Consider the following 14,696-nt stretch of genomic DNA (forward strand, 5'->3'; position numbering starts at 1 on the left):
AGGTAGACATTCAGAGCACGAGAAAACACTGACTGGAGAACTGAGAGAAAACTCTGAGGTGAGTTGTGTTGAATGATGATGAACCAAATGTGGATGGGTAAAAGGAAAGCAGGATCTTCTACAAGGCCGGTGGAGTGTTGGGAAAGGCTTGTAGCTTTGCTGTATGGAGTGTCCTGGTAAAACAGGAGAGAAGAGATGCAGAGAGGAGTGGTGCTGAAGAGGAAAGGCAGGCTGTGGAGGACGGGGAGGGAGGCACTTCTGGAAAGTGCCTGAACGCTAGGTGGAACAGTTTAGCAGGAAGTGATAAAGAAAGGCAGAGTTGTGATAGGAGGATAAAAGCTCCTGTTTTGAAAGATGAATTTATTAACAGGCTACAGAAGGTCTTAGAAAGAAAGGTGATGGCAGAAATCCAGAGTTGTGTGAGGCTACTGAAGAAATCATGGAGTAAAGAGACAAGATCTGAGAAGGCCTTGAGGCTGTGAGGAGGATGGGAAATAATGCTGAGAGTAGTTTCAAAGGGATGATCAAAGGGACTTTGAGGTGCTTGTGGATCTCAGGGAGGAAGGAGAAGATGACTCTAAAATGATCAAACCTGGGGCCTAGAAAATGGAAGAATCATTAAGCTGTAGTGATAGGAATCATCATTTCATAGTATTATGGTGCTTTTATCATGACATTTTCACTTTCTACTATATACCATGCTATTTATATGCATGTCTTTCTTTGGGAAAGATGTTTAATTCATCTTTGACAGGATGAAGTTTGGTCTTCTGCACATGGATGAGTTCATGCATATCTGTTAAATGAATTTTACAGAGGAGAAACTGATTCCTAGGGAGGTTAAACATTTGTTCACCAGGCAAGTCAGTGATAAAATGGCAACAGGGGTCACCTTCTCAATCTTTAAACTTTATCCTTTCTAGTCCTTTACTGCTACAGTTGTTCTTTTTAGGGGATAATTGTGTCTCTCTAATACAAGCTTCCTGGCAAAAATTGAAATAGAGATCTATGTCCTGTCCTGTACAAATGTACGGTACATTTCCAGAATACTTCATACCCAAAGTAACTGGGTTCTCTCAAAGAGCACCAGAAATAAGTCTCCCTCTGACTTCTTAAAACCCTCAGTGTTTTTCCATTTAGTTCTATAAATTTTAAATTTCTGAGACCATGGAACTGTTGTGAGGTCCAAGATCTTGTTAGATTTTGTTTTATATCCAAAGTGTAACATTGAAATAATGCTACAAGAGATTGCAAAGAAGTAAATGATCATAATCTTCTGTAGTGTTTCTCAAAATGTTGTCTCCAGACCAGCAGCATCAGCATCTTTGGAACTGAAAGATGAATATTCCTGGTCAGCACCCCATACCCACTGAATCAAAAACTTAGAGATGGGGCTCAGCAATTTGTGTCTTAACAAGCCTCTAGGTAATTCTGATGCACTGAAGTTTGGAAACCACTGGCCTTTGGCAATATCTCCTCAATGACCTTTGAATCTTTAACAGTTTTTAAATTTGACCATGCATCAGAATCACCTGGAAGGCTTGTTCAGACACTAATTGATGGGTCCATTTTTAGGAAACCTCATGAAGCTAATATTCCCTTACCAAAGATCCAACCCCCTTATATGCCCTTGAAACTGGGTTTTGAAAGAGCTGTAAAACTGCTGTGGAATTCACATATATGTGTGTAGGACACAAAGACTCCATTTAATAAAATGTTCATTCCTGTGAAATACTCAAACTGTTAAGGAAGGCCCAGAAAAATTAAGCAGAGAGAGCACACCAAGGAAGACTCACTCCTTTCCTGTAAGCACTGATTTGTGATAAATTGCAAAATTAAAGTGAAGCAATATTAAGAAAACCAGGGCTAAAAACTCCCTTCTGAATTTAAGGTCTAGTTTAATAAAATGTTGCAGCAGCACAAAGCTATAATCTGTTTCTGCCCACCAATTTGTGTGTAGCACAAGATCACATCAGTGAGCAAATGTTGCATCTCCTTATCAGGGAAGACTAACTGGAACCTACAATTAACTGGGGGGTAAAAGCCAGAAATTCTGAATCACAGTCACAGAATAGCCTTTATTTGGCACTCTGATGTAAGGGGGATAATGATGGCCACTGAGCAAAAGAGATGGAATTCTTTGCCAGGAGGGGGTACATCTGGCAGAACTTGTTTCTTTCTCTGACAAGCACTCCATGCTCAAACTCAGGACTGCTTAGTTGAGAGATGGAGAAAGAAAAGTTGGCAATGTATTAAAGACTGATATAATAAGATGGGGGTAAATAAAACTCGGGGTTTGGTTTTACTTCTTTAGGTATCATTAAGATGCAGGCTGCTTTTGAACTGTTGTGTTGGAGAAGACTCTTGAGAGTCCCTTGGGCTGCAAGGAGATCAAACCGGTCAATCCTAAAGGAAATTAGTCCTGAATATTCATTGGAAGGACTGATGCTGAAGCTAAAGCTCCAATACTTTGGCCACCTGATGAGAAGAACTGACTCATTGGAAAAGACCCTGATGCTGGGAAAGATTGAAGGCAGGAAGGAGGAGAAGGGGATGACAGAGGATGAGATGGTAGGATGGTATCACTGATTCAGTGGACGTGAGTTTAAGCAAGCTCCAGGAGTTGGTGATGGACAGGGAAGCCTGGCGTGCTGCAGTTCATGGGGTCACAGAGAGTCAGACTCGACTGAGTGACTGAACTAAACTGAACTTACAGTATGATTAGGACATCTCCAGGGTAATTTGAATTTCCTAGAAAGATTTCATTATCCAAAGTCTTCTCCTGACCTTCAAACCAGTTTGAAAAGGTTTACTTCTCTGGTGGAAGGCATTGACTCTCCATGATTTCCAAGAACATTCTCACACATGACTCTTTTACATAATTAGACTGCTATTTATTTGTGTATTCATTAGTTCATTCATTTGCTCTCTCATGTATTCAGTAAACATTTATGAAGCATGCATTCCATGTCTGGCATCTTTCTGGAACAGTGAGGAATGGTTTCTGCCTTCAGGGCCATCTTATCCTCACATAGTGGTGAGTGTTGATACTTCTTTTTGCTTAGATTCTTTTTGTTTCCAGTCCCTACTTTCCTCATTGTATATTAGTACAACAGATTCCTGAAGAGATGAGCTTTTATCTTTTAAGTTTGGAGAGAATAATTTGAAACTTGCTATTGATATTTTTTTGTTGCTAATAATGAAAACATTAATTCTTTTAATAATAGGTTTTCTTTTAACAAAAGTATCACAATCAGATTTTTCACTCACTAATTATGCATATTGAGTGACTATTATATATGAAACATTATTCTAGATCTTTGGAATCTATTAGTGAATAAGATGGGCAAGATCCCTCTCCTGGTGGAGATCATATTCTAGATTCGGGAGAAAGACAGTGCTATAACAAATAAGCAAATTATGTGGTTTGTTTGAAGATGTTATTTGCCAAGGGAAGAACAATATGTATGAGGTAGGGGATAGAGCTATAGGGTGTGTTTTAGACATGAATAAATAGCATATATTCCCCCTCTGTTTTTAAACAAAATCTTTTAAATCACCATCATCTTGAAAGCTGAGAACTTTTTAAAATGTTATTTTTAGTACTACAAAGTGAATGTATCCTCAGATTTAGAGACCATTTAAAAATATGTATTTAAACTGTACTCACCACTAAAAAATAATTGGTTATTTTGGGGACATGTGCGAATCCTTGATACTCAAGCAGGGAATATCTGTTCTTTACCTCATCCAAAGGAGAGACTATAGGAAGAGTCCTGGATTGGGTTGGTAGAGCCCTGGCTTGGACAAGATATCACATCTGGTGTGATTCAGCATAGGAGACCCCAGAGCTTGAGACTGTGGAACTGTAGAAACTGCTTGATGGAAATAGAGATTTGAGTTTCTGAAAAGACTGTAAATGTTCACATTGGTCAGGAAATGGGAAGGCTTCTTATGGGGGGGGTGGGTAGAAAGGTCACTTTTCATTCAGGGAGGCATGTACTTAGGGGACTGCATTCTGAAGTTCAGCAATACCTTGCTTTATATGATGGTGATGTCTGGGCATAAATCTAGGTAATAAAATTCTTCTTTAACATGGTAATCTATTTCTAACCAAAAACCAACATAATACTGAAACTCTTGAGGTTTCTCTTTCAGGTAGAATAAAACCAGGCTGGTCATTATCATTATTTCATGTTATATTCTCAACATTCTGACCTACACAATAAGACATGAAATAAAAATAAATGGTGTAAGTACTACAAAAGAGGACTATTACCTAGAAATTTCAGAATAATTAGCTAAGAGAACTTCATAATTTGTAAGATGCAGCAAAGTGCCTGAATACAAAGTGAATATACAAATATCTAGAGTTCTATTACACAAATATTAAGTAGATAGAAAAGATCAAAAGAAGTTCCATTCATAATAAAAATAAAAACTATAAATCTTCCAGGAATCACCTTTCTAAGACATGTGAGAAACTTCGATTTAGAAAGTGACAAAACTACTCTAAGAAATAAAAAAGAACTAGATAGATGGGGAGCTAAACCTTGCTTCAGGATTGGAGTGTGCAGTGCTGCTAAATGATGTAAATATATAAGCTCTTCTTACATTAACATATAAGATTAATGCAATTACATTTGGAAGACTGTATTATAAGACATATTCCTTCTGCTGTGCTAGGAAAAATGCAGGGTACAATGTAAGAGCTTAACTCAGTGCAAATGAATTGTATTTCTTGCAGAAAGGAAATGGAGTAGATGCATCTTGTCTATTTCTACAGCTCCCATTTTCCTTCAGTCTGGTATGTCATCCCTGAGCCTCCTTAGCCATCTCAAACTTACCGTCCACTAAAGGCCCAATGCATGATCTTTGAACTACTGATTCCAGAGCACTTTGGAAATTTTTGGTTTCAGTTCAGTTCAGTCGCTCAGTCGTGTCCAACTCTTTGCGACCCCATGAATCACAGCACGCCAGGCCTCCCTGTCCATCACCAATTCCCGGAGCTTACTCAAACTCATGTCCATCGAGTTGGTGATGCCATCCAACCATTTCATCCTCTGTCGTCCCCTTCTCCTCCTGCCCCCAATCCCTCCCAGCATCAGGGTCTTTCCAATGAGTCAACTCTTCGCATGAGGAGGCCAAACTATTTTGGTTTAGTAGTACTGAACTAAATGATACTGTGGGTATCATTCATCTAAAATCTCTCATAACTGTTTATCCAGTCTAATAGTAATCATATTATTAATAAAAGCAATGTGTAATGTATAAGAAGGATTAAAACATGTGTGAGGAAGATACAACCAACTACAGGATAGTGCTTAAGAATAAGGAAGGAGAAGAAAGATTTGAAGTATCTATGGGAAATACTACTGTCAGACTGTATGTATTACATGGGTAGATGTAAATACTCAGTGTAAAGTTTTTGGTTATTAAAATATAATTGGCAAGATTGGTACTATGTATTTTCATTTGTAGTTGGATAATTGCAAGTATTTACTGTGGAAAACTTTCTAAAAATGTGGCCAAAGCAAAATAGATCCAATCATCAAAAAGTTTAAATAATCCATTGAAAATAAAGACTGGAACAAACTATGTGTTAAGTAGAGCTCTTAGCCAACAGATTAATCCCTTTTAAATGTCAATTAGTGTTGAGGGGACAAAGAATAAACATCATTCAAAATTTTCTAGAAAATAAAACTTTGAGATGGAAAATACATTACGGGGATCAAATGATTTTATTTTTTGGAGACTATTATTCTCTATTATTCTCTTCATTTTTGTTGCTCATGATGAAGGAACTGTAGGCAGCATAACACTCAAGTTTGATGTTTTTAGAACTACAAAACATAAGCATCCATCATGGACGATAATACAAAATTTCAGTTGATTCAGGGACCAATGGCAATGATACACGAGGCAGTAAAGCCACTAAAGAGAAAAGAGACTATTACTACAAAATGGAATCTCCAAGTTAATTCATCTTTCCTTCAAAGAATCAGGAGCTGACATTTACTGAGCACTTTTTGTGTACCAGAAAGCGGTAGTGGTAGGACAGGGTTAGGCTCTCCTCATATTATCACATTTATCTTTAATAACTGCTCTGTGAGGTGTTAGAACCCCCATTCTGTAGCGAAGGGCACTGGGAACCTAGTCTCCCCTGGAGGCTCAGATGGCAAAGAATCTGCCTGCAATGCAAGAGACTCAGGCTTGATCTCTGGGTCAGAAAGATCTCTGGAGAAGGTGATGGGTACACACTCTAGTATTCTCGCCTGGAGAATTCCATGGGTAGAGGAGCCTGGTCGGCTATAATCCCTGGGACTGCCAAGAGTTGGACACGATTAAACAATTAACACTTTCACTTCATATATATACATGTATATATATATTCTTATCTTAGAGATATTCTTAACTTAGAGACATCTGCTAGATTTCAGAAATGCACTTATAGGGTTTTTTTTTTCCCTGAAAGTTAAGTATATCTTTAATCATGTAGATTTATTATCTATTTCATAGTGAACATTAGAGCTTTCAGAATGTAGCTTTCTTTGATCCCATGAGAATTCCATGCCAACCCCACGCCAGTTGCATTCCATGAAATGAGAGCAACAAGTCAGGAGGAAAGGCAGCTGTAACATCCAATTGTCTGTAACCAGTGTGTTAGAAGTCATCGTCTTTCATCCAGACAGTATAGTTGCATTTTTAAAATGACATCTATTACCACATTAGAGGCAACCCATAACAGTCCCTTATAGAATGTTTGTCTCAATTGTGGTTATTTAATGTCATTATACCAAATTTCAAAGTGTTCTTATGGTAAACAGACATAGTGAAATACTAGATGATTAAGAGCTCATTTTCAAGTTCCAAGAAGTCAATGCTTCATTTTCTCTCTTTTCTTAAGTTTATTTATTAATTTTTTAAAGTTTCCAATGCCTTGGTCTTATAATTTGCAGGATTGTCTCTCTAAAGGAAAGACTTTCTTAAATTCTACTATTTATGTAGGTAAAAGTCAATCAGCTCCAGAACAAATTCTCCAATTTTTTGACATAGCTCTGAAATGGCTAAGTTGTCATGCCTATATATTTTTAATCAACTTACAGTAAAGAGGGAAAAAAAATATGACTTTCACACACATGCAAAGCCACACTTATATTACTTAGGTTAAAACTCTGTGTTAAGTTCTGGCTCAGGGCAAATTTAAACATCTGAGTTATAAACCTGAAATAAAAGAGGTCAGACTGGGGATGCTGACAGCCTCTTAACTGTAGTTGTACAAGCAGGCATGACTCTCAAAACGTAGCAACTATAGGAGACAGGGATGTGTATCTTGGACAGAGTCCTAGGTGGTTAGAGGGAGCTAGGGATTATTTTATTCCAAATTGTGGTTGTATCTGTGGTTTCCAACTATTTGTTAGCTCCTTTTCTATAGGCATAAGGCACAGTTATAATGATATGCAAACAAAATAAAAAATAATTAGCAATATCTTTAATGTTCTATTAACAATATTAAAACAGCACAGTATTCTTTTGGAAGAAAGTGGTGGAAGGCAAATGCTCTTAAACAGAAATTAAGCACCAGTATTCTGATATATTATTATCTACACAACTTGGCTAGATTACTTTCTGTATCCTGCTACTGGGAAGCCATGTACACAATGAGATAAAGAAATCTAGAAAGATGTCTGATATTCCAGAACTGCTTTGACAGTTTCAAGAACTGAAGGCAGAAGAAATTAAGTATATGAAGCCTTTTACACAGCAGGCATTCAACATTTGTTGCTCGGAATTCAAAGGTGAACAAATGAAAATACTGAGGCACTTCCTTAGAAGAGACATTCAGAAACAGACAAAACTAATTTTAAATAATGGCAAACACTGACTCTGGTTTTGGTGTCAAAAACATGTTGCTAACTTCAGCAAAAGAAAATAAAAAGAATAGACAAAGTAAGTGTGACAAGATCTTAAATAACTGTTGGATCTGGATGCTGGAAATATTGGACTTATTGTACTATAATTTCTATTTTTTTACATTTTGAAAGTTTTAATGATAAAAGTTCATTTTAAAAAGTTATCGCTGCAAGAATGCATTGTGTGATGGTCTCTTCATATGTGTTTGGGCGCTTGCATTATATCTAGTTTAAGCAGAGCTACAAATACCTTCAACAAAATATCCCATTTTCCATTTGTTAAAATGCACTTGAGTTTTACTACATTGCATATTGCTTGCAGTGAATGCCTTTGGGATCCTTTCTACAACTTGGAATACTTAGGGAGCACAGGGGTTTGTCCAGTTTTGGTTATGATCTGTGCAAGGAAAACTGCTTAGTATGATTCCTATTTGTAAATGACCAACTGGGTCCCTTCTTAGAGTGGTAAAACCACTTGTCACTGTCAACACACTTTGAAAGGAGGTTTAAAACACCACAAACATTGAGTTACCTTGGATGTGAGCCAAGCAGAATAGTTAATACAATAGACAGATCTAAAGGAATCTGGGAGAGACAGAGATTTGGAGATGTCTTTGTAAACTCAGAAAAGCTTTTGAGACTCCAATTTAACTTGGCACAACCTATGTTTTAATCTTCTTAACTCAGAATGGGTTATCTTTAAAGTCTGTAGTCACTTTACACTTTTTTCTGTACTTGGCACAATCGATCTGGCTCAAGTCCAGCTCATAGAAATCAAATTTAAAGCCGTAGCAAGTTTCTTTGCTCCTCCACTGGACGATTGAGTAGGAGTACCAAAAATCATTTTTTTGATTCACGATTGATCAAGTACCAAGAATCATTTTTTAAAAGTTGTTCTACAGCTGCTTTGCACCTGAGGGAGGGGTGCTTGCTCCTTCTGTTCACTGGTTTCTCTCCTTCTGTGCATAATGCACACAGCATCTCTACACCCCATCTCACTGAGTCTCTACTTGTTTCACTGGTTCCTACTAGCCCACTCTGTTCCTGCCAAATTGTCACCTACCTATCTACTAGGCCAAGTTTCTTGATTTCCAAAATACTTCCTGCTTAGGAGCTGGCAGACCAAATCTGGCTCACTGACTGTTTTGTGAATAAAGTTTTATTGGGATGCAGCCATGCTCACTTACTGACATTGTCTATGGTTGCTTTCATGCTACAATGGCAGAGTTGAAGAGTTGAGTAGCAGAAAATTTATGGCCCGCAAAGCCAAAAGTAAATTTAGTATCTGGCCTTTGATTTGATGATGTATGAATACTTACATACCAATTTTTAAATTCCTTGCTAATTTTATCTCAAAAGACCAAAAGCTCTCAACACAGGAGAAGGCAATCAAGGAAGAAGGTATGGTCAGGTGTTAAAGGCTTGCCTGATGGGAGTGTAACACAGAATAGGATCTCTAAGTACATACACAAAAAACACATCAGAATGAAACAAATAAAAGGTCTGATTTCTCTTTGGACTGACTCCCTCATCATTTTTTTGACTTTATTGTGATTTAATTTTCAAGTCAAGTCTTTAAAGCTATATGGGTCTCATTTCATGTAGGTCCAGGATGAGTTAAGATACTTGCTAGTTAATAATAAAGATGGGAAAAGACAATACATCTTCTCGAAATTGGGAATTGAAGCTGAAGGCTGAGTTGCTTTGACTGCATGCAGGAGCCACCAATTGTTGCTTATGGAGTGTACCTATGGAACCATCACTCCCATGAACTTGTTGTATAGAGATCATTTCTCCACCTGAAAATTGCTCAGACATGCTGAGTAATAAATAATAAATCTGTTGGATTCTCCTGGATTTACTTCTTTTTTGCCCTGAGTGACAATTTATCAGATGATACCTCTTTAGCTTTGTAATTCAAATCGAGCAACCAAATAAAGTATACTTACACATTTACCTCCTGCCTCCAATTAAGTCTTTGTGGCTGTAGAAAATGTCCATAGCTAAAATTACTATGCGACATTGAAGGGTAATAAAGAAGGATCAAGGATGAATATGACTCTTCCATTGAAGAAGTACATGGCAAATAGATGGGGAAAAGTGGAAACAGTGACAGATTTTATTTACTTGAGCTCCAAAATCACTGCGAATGGTGACTGCAGCCATGAAATTAAAAGATGCTTTCTCCTTGGAAGGAAAGCTAAGACAAACCTAACTAAACAGCATATTAAAAAGCAAAGACATCACTTTGCCAACAAAGGTCCATATGGTCAAAGCTATGATTTTTCCAGTAGTCATGTGCAGATGTCAGTTGGACCATAAAGAAGGCTGAGTGCCAAAGAATTGATGCTTTCAAATTGTGATGTTGGAGAAATCTCTTGAGAGTCCCTAGGACAGCAAGGAGATCAAACTAGTCAACCCTAAAAGAAATCAACCCTGAATATTCATTGAAAGAACTGATGCTGAAGCTAAAGCTCCAATAATTTGGCTACTTGATGTAAAGAGCTGATTCAATGGAAAAGACCCCTGTGCTGGGAAAGATTGAGGGCAGGAGGAGAAGGGGGCGACAGAGGATGAGATGGTTGGATGGACATGAGTGTGAGCAAACTTTGGGAGATAGTGAAAGATAGGGAAGCCTGGTGTGCTGCAGACCATGGGATCATACAGAGTTGGACATAACTGAGTGACTGAACAACAAACTGAAAAAGTAAATTTAATTCTTGATTTGTCACTGATTCAGAGAGTAAGGGTCAACCTCACCCCTTGGCAAAGTATAGGTGATTGCAGGGTTGTTTTTAATAATATGATTTCTCTTGTTCTATGCTTTTGCCTCAGAGAGGAGAAATTCTGCAACTGTGCTCCTCCCACATAATACAGTCACACACATGTACCTGTGCACATATATACACTACCTATAAATATAAACACAAGTATGAATGAGACATTTAGGTTCATTCATCCATTTCATGCTGGGTATGGTGCTAAACATATATATTTATAGCAATGATTCTGAAAGATATGGTGTCTTGGGGCTTACAGTCTAAAATCTCTCAGGAAAATGAAGTGTAAGATCTTGAACTCACTTTGATTTTTTCTTAAAGTAATAAACTTAGAAGGAAAAAAATCAATCCTGTATCCATATTTCTATAATATTGTCAGAATATGAATATTTCCTGGGTTTTAAAACTCTTGAATATTGAATTAAAAATTATTCTGGTTAGGTCTTTCTTTCACTATTAACATTATTTCGTTTTATCTTTGTGAACATTCACAAATTTATTTTAGAAACCCCTTAAGAGTCTTCCGGCTATATTCTAGAAGTCACTATACAACCATATCTAATATTTTTGTCCAGAAAAACAGACTGGTTCAGCAATATTGACATTTATTTGTGCACCCATTTGTAAATAAGTATTGAATTGTTAGTGTGCTCCAAGCTCTGTGCTGGGGCAGACATAAGGAGGGTTTGACATGAGGAGAAGGATATCATTAACTAACTATGACTAGAATGAGTCTTATTAGAGGTAAATCAAGAAGAACAAGGAAATCCCATTCACAGTAATGGGTAACTGGCTGATAGAATCTAAGACTGAATTTCTGAGGGAGGGGGTAATCAACATACAATGATGTGAAGTGGAATGGGCATCAAATAAGAAAGAATGTGTGAAACGTCTGAAGTGAACAATTTAGCACATGACTTGTTTGAATTTTGCAGGTAACAGGTGGAAGATATTCCAACTGATTTCAACCAACTGTGATAGATCGTGAAATAGGAAAAATATTTAAGCCATCAAGGTTAAACAGATTCCTTGTGTCCCACCTTCAGTTGGGCAGTTACTTTATCTTTAGAATTAAAAAAAGAACTTTGAGCATTGGTGTAGCATCACTTATATTATTCATTACTAAAGAAAACTATAAAACTTTATGAAAAGAGAATTTTCAGAAAAAGATAAAACTATGACTGCCCTACAGACATAAAAATGAACATGTGTTAAAAATTTAATCCTATTTATTAATTAATAAGGGAATAAGGCAAATGTTATAACTGATTCAGAAACTTAAGAATAGATACATTTGTAGAACAGGAATAGTGCAATATATGCGCAAATGGAAAGCAAAACTTTTTGGAGGAATGGAGAAGGAAGTTAGTTGTTTTTTACAGGCCATAATTTGCCTGCCTATAGATAATAATTACTTTTCTTTGCTATAAGTTATTCACAATTTGCAATTAGTTGTAAAATTACTTCAGTGGAACCCAAATCAGATAATCCCAAGGGTCTAAACAATGCAGTTTTTCACTGAAGCACAAATTCCTTCCTACAGTTCTAAACATGGAACCAAACATCTTTACCCCAATGGTTAAGGATCATTTAAAACAAAGTGAATAGTCCATTCATGGAGTGAAGAAAATCCCACAAATTTAAAATAGTGTTTTAAATGTTTATCTAATGCAGAGCATAGAAGATAAGTGCTCAAAAATGTTTGTTGAATATTTATGGTTATAGAAATACTGTCATTATGGAAAACATTCTGTAAAAACAGTAGATAAAACAATGGAATTCTATATAGCAATAAAAATATATATTGCTTTATATAGTAATAAGAAATTAAAAACAATAATTACAACAGTAGAATACTATATAGCAATAAAAATAAGTAAATCAACTTTACACAAAAACATGGCTAATCTCACAAATAAAACAACTGAGCCAAAAAGTCAGGTACATAAAGCGTACATATTGTATGATTCTAATTATATAGGACAAAGAAACACACAGAAGTAATTCATGTTACTTTAGGGATTACCCTTGGAGGGGAAGGATAACTGGGAGGGGGCATGAGGGGGCTTCTGGGACACAGGGTATTTCCTGAAATGGGTGTTGGCTGCTTACATATTTTTACTTTGAATTGTGCACCTTTTCTAAATGTGTACCTTTTTTGTACAAATGTTAACACAAACATTTGAAGTCTATCAAAAGGTGTGTGTGTATATATATATATATATATATATAATTGTGGTATATATAATTACCATAGAGGTAATTAAAAAGAGCATCTAGGTAAATTTCTATTTACATTAAATCATATATATTACCAATATGAGCTTAAAAGCAATGTGTTAATAATAATCTTCTCTAGACAGTGGGATTATGAGTAACTTTTACTTCTGTCTTTTCGTCTTTTTGCTTCCCTGGTGGCTCAGCTGGTAAAGCCTGTAATGTGGGAGACCTGGGTTCGATCCCTGGGTTGGGAAGATACCCTGGAGAAGGGAATGGTTACCCATTTCAGTACTCTGAATTACATGGGCTCTATAGTCCATGGGGTCGAAAACAATCATACACGACTGAGCAACTTTTGCTTTCATGTCTTTTTACACAATAAATTTATTTTTTTTGTCTTAAGAAAAACAATAAAATTGTAATTTAAAAAGTAGACTATTAGTTACTCATGAAGTAAAAATTGTAACTACTACACATAATAAATATCTCAATTGTATTAGTCAAAGAGACAAAACCAATTTATTTATTATACAAAACTATGTGATTATGAAGGATAAGAAATTCCACAATCTATTGTCTGCAAGCTGGAGACCCAGGGAAGTAAGTGGTGTAGTTCCAGTCCACCTGTGAAGGCCTGAGGACCAGAAAGTTGATGGTTTAATTCCCAGACTGAGCACAGAAGACTGAAGTCCCAGCTTAAACAGCCAGGCAGAGAGTGAATCCCTTCCTCTACCTTTTTGCTCTATTCTATCTCTTGATGGGTTGGATGATGCCTATCCACAATGGTGAGGGTGATCTTTGCTCAATCTACTGACTTAAACGCTAGTCTCTTCCAGAATACCTTCCCAGACACACTGAGAATATGTATAACTAAATATCTGGGTTCTTGTGACTGTCAAGCTGACGCTTGACTAAAATTAATCATCATACCAATCTTGTTGAGTTTACTTAATTCATTCATGTGAATTCCAATAAGTGTCTAGAGAAAATACTAAAGAACCTTAGCTTCACTATCACAAGTAAGCTCATGCGTTTTCCATTTTAAGTAGAGGTGATTAATGCTTATTCTGTAAATCATTTCACCTGTAATCTAGTGTTTGGCACAGTTCTTGAGAATTCACAGTTTATAAAGTATTCATATAGTTTCCCTCCAGTTGCCCTGAGGAAAGGAAACAACATTTTTTTCAAATGTTCAGTTCTGAATGGTACAAAGGTAAGATTCTTACCAAACATCACTACAAACAAAGGTAGTGGAGGTGATGGAATTCCAGCTGAGCTATTTCAAATGTTAAAAGATGATGTTGTGGAAGTGCTGCACTAAATATGCTAGCAAATTTGGAAAACTAAGTGGTGGCCACAGAACTAGAAAAGGTCAGTTTTCATTCCAATCCCTAAGAGAGGCAATGCCAAAGAATGTCCAAACTACTGCATGATTGTACTCATCTTACACACTAGCAAAGCAATGCTCAAAATTCTCCAAGCTAGGCTTCAACAGTACATGAACCAAGAACTTCCAGATGTTCAAGCTGGCAAAGGAACCAGAGATCAAATTGCCAACATCCGTTGGATCATAGAAAATGCATGAGAATTCCAGAAAAACACTGACTTCTGGTTCATTGACTACTCTAAAGCCTTTGACTGTTTGGATCACAACAAACTGTGGAAAATTCTTACAGAGAAGGGAATACCAGGCCACCTTACTTGGCTCCTGAGAAATCTGTATGCAGGTCAAGAAGCAACAGTTAGAACCAGACATGGAACAATGGACTGGTTCCAAATTGAG

This window comes from Cervus canadensis, chromosome 4 (assembly GCF_019320065.1).
Source record: "Cervus canadensis isolate Bull #8, Minnesota chromosome 4, ASM1932006v1, whole genome shotgun sequence".
Lineage (NCBI taxonomy): Eukaryota > Metazoa > Chordata > Mammalia > Artiodactyla > Cervidae > Cervus > Cervus canadensis.